The sequence below is a fragment of the Larus michahellis genome, chromosome 2, assembly GCF_964199755.1.
Source record: "Larus michahellis chromosome 2, bLarMic1.1, whole genome shotgun sequence".
NCBI classification, from domain to species: Eukaryota; Metazoa; Chordata; class Aves; order Charadriiformes; family Laridae; genus Larus; species Larus michahellis.
In genome coordinates this window covers 19,153,565-19,159,904 of record NC_133897.1, presented here as the reverse complement: position 1 = coordinate 19,159,904, position 6,340 = coordinate 19,153,565, and positions in this window count along the sequence as shown.

Here is a 6,340-nt window from a genome sequence, read left to right as displayed (position 1 = left end):
GTAGTACACACACTTGCTACTCTCCTACTGCTACCAGTGTTTAGGAAGGTCTCTGTCAGCTGGGGATAATCTAAATGCTGCTGCAAAGGATTTTCATTTGAAAATGAGCAAAAATAATACAGAAGAGTGAAATGTGAAGAGTATACCAACAATTTGAACTACATTCAGAGATAATCCAAAAGATGAGAATAATGTTACTGTGTCAAAAAGGGAGCAGAAACAGAAACCTCAACATGAATAAGAAAGCACAGAGTATAAACACCAAACACAGAAGACTGAACACAGGTATGGGACAAGCACTTCCTTAATTGCTTTGCTTAAATACAGCCATAAACTAGAACACACCCCTTTTCCAGAAAATCCTGGACAAAATTGGTAAGAGCTTGAAGTTGTTAAGTCTATTTGAAAAAATAATCTGCTTACTTTCAGAAAAACATTATCAGCCAAAAGATCTTTCATGGTTATCATATTTTTAGAGCAGAAGGAACAGTTTTCTCAAAGGCAAGTTTCATTGTTTGAAATACTTTTGGTGAAAATTTTACCCCCAAACCAAAGCCACATCCTGCCTTAATGTGTCCTGCAAGAAACTCTTATAATTGCCACTGACATAGCTGGTACGTAGAAACCCTCATCCCCAGGAACATGAAAGACTGGTAAAGCATATGATTCTGGGCTGGAATACTCAAGCTGTATAATGATTTCAACTACTGCTGCTGAGACAAAGCTCGCTTTACCTTATTCTCATAGAAAGCTCCTTTGTGGTCAGCAGATGGTTGTGTCACTAGCCAAGAATAGAAATGTCTGACAACTGGACACTCAAACCATCATATGAGGAAAATATGACAGTATTTGAAGTATTTTTATAACCATATTCTAAAAGTAATACAAACCGTACATTGCAACTGTGCAGTGTAGAAACTTAAGTTATTAAATGGAAGAGGAAGTGACAATTCACTTCCTCCTACTAAAATTCGAAAAAAAACAACCCTACAAAAGGAAGCACAATGCTATTGTCAAGTTCCTCTTTTATATATTATTTGTTTTTTTGAATTCAAATACAGCTCATCTTTGACTTGCATTTTATGGAAAACTATATTGTCAACATCATCTGGAAAATACTGTTAGGTTACAACATCTATCTCAGTAAATCATTCATTGTCTTATGCTCTTGTGAATCATGTGAGATGCTAGTCTTGAGCAAAAGTGATGCAACTGGCCACAGGTGGGGTGATGTCATTTCTTTGCGCAGTGGAAGGAGAGTCTCACGTTGACTCTTGCTTGGCTCACAGCACCAATTATAGGCCATGGAGAGCTGTAGAAGAGGAAAGGATAGAAAGGTCAATGTCTCCAAATTCTTAATAGTAATATTCAGAGCTCAGCTGTACATTACCCGAGCAGGGTACGTACTACCCTTCAGGTAATCTATAATTTTATGGAGGCAAATATTTATGGACTCAAGTGAAATTAAAAAGTTCCCTGGAAATCTTACACTTATTTATCAGCAGCAGTGTAAACCATCAAGCATGAGCTGAGATCACCACTGCAGTGTGATCAGCTCTGGCAGGTAGCTTTTCTTTTAGCATGCACCACACAAGATTGTGGTAGGGTGGAAATTGATGAATATTTACTTGCTTAACAGTTGTCCTGTATCTTACAGAAATCTAACATAATGTTTTGAGGTGGTCAAGACAGGACAAAGCTGTCACGGTGTGACAAAGCTCTTAGCCTCAAAGTATACCTTTTCTGTAGACTTGCACTGCTATGACATCAATTGGTCTGGCTCATTGGGACCTACCAGAAAGGACTGTCTGTGTACCCAAATTCCATCTGATGATTTCATATGCATGAGTTAATTTCATATGCACCTCCCTTTGTGGTGGGGCAAGAAGATGAAACTCTATCAGTTTTCCCCATCTGATTCCATATTTAGTTCAAGGACTTCAAGCAAGTTCTGCTTCCTTCTTTGGCCCCTTATGAGCAGTAAGGTCCCCACAGCTAAAACCTATCCTGCAGGAACTATCAGGATCTTTTGTTGTAGAAAAAAATAGGTCTGATGACTATTTCTGAAGGTTTCTATCAGTTCCTTGCAGACAGTGCTTATGCTAATGGGAAACAAGTGATTGTGAAAAACCTCCACTTCTCACTTCTTCACATTAGAAAAGAAAATACAGCTACTTTATAGGACTACTTTCCTTGTACTATCCCTCACCCTCACCAGTGTGTAATTTGCACATTATAACCGGCCAAATGCTATCCACTATACATATGCTCCAAGTGACAGATATATTTACTATAAACAGCAGAGAACTTTGCAGCCTGATATTAACACGCAGCTACAGAAAATCAAATGCATGTGCAAAAAGATGTAACATAGCATTTGGACTTGAAAACTACACACTGGGATGGAAAGATGAGTAAATACATACTCAGATTTTGGGGATACTTTCCAACAAGCCAAAAATACTGACAGTTATTTCCATAAAGCTTTCTGTAAAACACTGTGAAAATTACAGGGGAAGGGGAGTGTGTCTGTGGGGGCATGATACAGGTTTATTTTGAACCCTGAATAACAGGAAAAAAATCTCAAAATAAAATTATGAAGTTTTTTTCAACTACTATTACATAGTTGTGGGCGTCCAGGCAATGGGGTAAATTTTAATATTCATGTGAATGTAACCAAACAGTCAACAGGGAGCAAGCAAAGGGGAAAGTTTAACACTGGTGTGATCAGAGGATCAACTTCAGAGCTGGCTCTCGCATGAGTTAACACAGGCTGACCTTTGGAAGAAACTGTAAATGAACATTCTACCTGTGTAAATCATGCTTACCAAATTTTAACAATCAGGAAAAAAAGTGCATAGGGAAATAAATCACAGAGGAAAGAAATGAGTAAGGAAAGGGTTGAACAGCTTCAACAAAGTAAAATACATCATTAATTTATTTCTATTAATGGAGCCAGGTAATTCCATCTTCTTTTGTCATCAAATGCCTTTTATATTTGCTTCAGTAAGAAGCTTGAAAACCTTGCTCATATCATGCTTATTTTGTCACACAGGTGAGATCTAACACACAGCATTAATAAAATCAAATGTCCACTTTTAAATGATGCTTCTCATTAAGCTAATTTTTGTACACATTGCTCTGAGCAATGGCTAAAAGCCTATCTTATAAAGCTAAAGAAATACTGTTAATAATAAATGCTGACATTTTCAAATGAAGACCCTCAGGTTACAATTTTCTAGTTAATAACAAGCAGCATTCTGAATAAGTTAGATGAGATTTCAATATTCCATTTCACAATATTCACATTTCCTTTTAGGGGTGCAGACAATTTCATTTTATTATAAGATTAATAAAGCTAATAAACAAGATATGGTAGTCAGGCTTTTCCTACCTCAGCTGCAATTTGTGTTAGATGCTTAGCTGTCACAGTGAAGTGGTCTGACTTGAACAGATGTTTTCGAAGACCAGAAAGGGATATATATCCGCTATGTATAAACAGTCACAAGAAACATGGATGTACACAGAGTGGTATATGTGAGAGCTGGAAAACTTAGGCTCTGATCTAAAACTCATTGAACCCAGGGAAAAAGGCTCCCTCAGGCATCTCCGGCTTTTGAATCAAGGCCTTTGAAATTTTAACAGTGTAAAGCTTGGACACGTAAATTGTTGCCTGAACATATTCTACATGTAGAAATGGAAGCCACTGACTAACCTGAAGCCTTACCATACACAAAGAAAAAAAAAAAGTGGAAAACCATCTTGAAATCATCACAGTGGACAGAACTTTAATAACTAAGCTTTGATCATAAACTTTTCAGAAGTACTTCTGTCATAATTTCCTGCAGTTAAAAGTGTGAATTTGCTAGGTTCACTGCTGACACTTTCAGATAGACTTTGAACCTCTTCTTCAGCTTTTCCTCCAGGTTGGGGTTTTGTTTTGCTTTTGGTTTTCCACTGTAAGAACCAATGTAAATAAGCTTTCCTATGAATAGTTACGGAGAAAAAATTGTATTCTCAGTTCTGAGTCGCTGAAAGATGCCATCAAAAAGACAGAAGGACAGATGGGCAGAAAGAAATTCATCTGGCCACATACCTGCTCTTCAGCACGTTGAGATTTTGTTTTTTCATGTGTTCTAATTTTAAAGAATTATATGTGCTGTGCTTGTTCACTAGCTTCTGTATTCAATGCAGTTGTACTCAAATTCAGTTTTCTGTGATTTTTCAAAAGCTATTTTTGGTAATTTCTTACATATAAAATCTCAAATGAGAGCCTTCTGGCTTTCTCATAGGAAGTTTTATAGTTTACAGGTCTTCCACAGTATTGCGCAATCACAAAGGAATATGAAAAAAAAAACCCACCCCAACCTTAAATAGAATTAATTCTTATTGGAAGAGCATAAGAAAGACCTATAGTTGCTACGTGCTTATCCCTATACTTTCTCCTTTTGGCCTTATAATCTAGGAAGATGCCAAACAGAGATACAAATTTTTCCAGAACGCCCTGACATTGCAGTCTGATGTGGTGCTGTAATTCACTTCACACTAATTGCAACCTCTTTAAGGTTTCTGGAAAAAACAGTGTGTTGGTGAAAGAAATTATCCAGTGTACCCCAGAGGATCATCCAGTCACTGTACCAAAGATTTTCACAGTGTCTGCAGGGTACTAACTACTTGAAAAGAGGATACTCCATCCTTTAGATATCACTTGCCTTAAACTGATACTTTTTTATCCTGTTTTGTAGCTTGTATCTATGCCTTTGCCCTCTATGATCAAAACTGTCATTCTTCCATCATTCCCAAAGTTGCTTTGTTTAAATAACAAAAAACCCAAACAAACCTTTTAATTGTATTTTATGAGTTTTGCTATAACAAAAGATCTAATTAATACATTGATTAATATTTATTTTCTTTTTTTTTTTACTGTTGGCCAGTGGCACAATGGCTTGGCAGTATTTTACACATCTGCACCCTTTCCATTCATAACGCTGAGGGCTATGGGCTGATCCTGCATTACTCAGGGCAGGTAAGATTCTAGTCAGTGTGGTGTCACGTTTACCCTGTAGAGGAAATAAAGGTCGCTCTCTAAAGTCACGCCGTTATCAGTGATGTCAATGAAACTTAAGGGAATACATATATGGTAAAACACTACCTTTTTTTGCCAATGAAACGCTGGTTTCTTGACACCAGAAACCTATCTATTTGTTCCCTTTCAAAACTAGATGTCCTGCTTTAACTCTAAATTGTCTGCTGCTTTACAGAAACTTACATTTCAATGAAATGCAATCAGCAAGGGCTGTGGAGGTTAATAAAGCTCCCCCCCTCCCCGCAGCTGAGGGTGTATAATGACAGCATATCTACCCAGTGATCTACTCTCCCATGATAAGAAAAGGAAAAGAACGATTTGTAATCGCATGGGTTAGATCTTGAGTCATGCAACTGCTGTGAAACACACGATTGTAACATGGGTGGGGCGCGTGTCTCTTCTTTTGATCAGAAAAAGAAAAGTTTTTGGAGAAGCGCAGAATGGAGGGCTGGAATTCAGGGGAATGATTCTGCTGCACATTCATTTTAGCTGAGAGAGGAGAAAACAAATTAGGAAGCATTACATATTTCCACCTGCTCTTGCCCCAAACTTTCTCTCTCTAACAGCAGGACACATGCTGTTAATCAAGTCCATATCTGCTGCAATGTTTCACTCACCACATTTCTTCCTTATGAATACATGATGGCCTCCACCCATCCCACTGGAGCACAATGCTCGTGCTCCTGAATGCAGCCCAAAACCTTCTCAGATAGCATTAAAATTTTTCTGGGATTTCTATTATTTTCTCCTTGCTTTCTAGAGATGTGCCATTCTCAACTCCACTACTCCTCTTAGAGAGAATGATGACTATCTGTTACAGACAGGTACACAGAGAGCTGGAAAATACTGCCAACTTTCTCAGCCTTATTTCAGGATACTCGGAGAGGACAGGAACAAATCTAGATAGAGAGAAAAGAAAGGCTCATTTGTACAAGCAGAACAGATCTTTTCCACATTATCATAATGAGTATCTTGGTCATGTATTTCAACAACAGCAAAATAAGTGTGAAACCAGGGTGTGACCATGTTACTGGTAGGTCACATATAGAAGTGAAATAACACTTTTTGACAACAAAATGCACCATCAAATACTATTCTTTTAATACACACAAAGTGTTTACTGCATTAATACACACAAAGTGTTTACTGCAAAGTGTTGATTTGAAAATTGACTTTGGGATAATTACAAAAAAAATTAATTGCCAATCGATCTTTTGAAATCACCTCTTTCCTTGGCACCATAATGATCCCAAA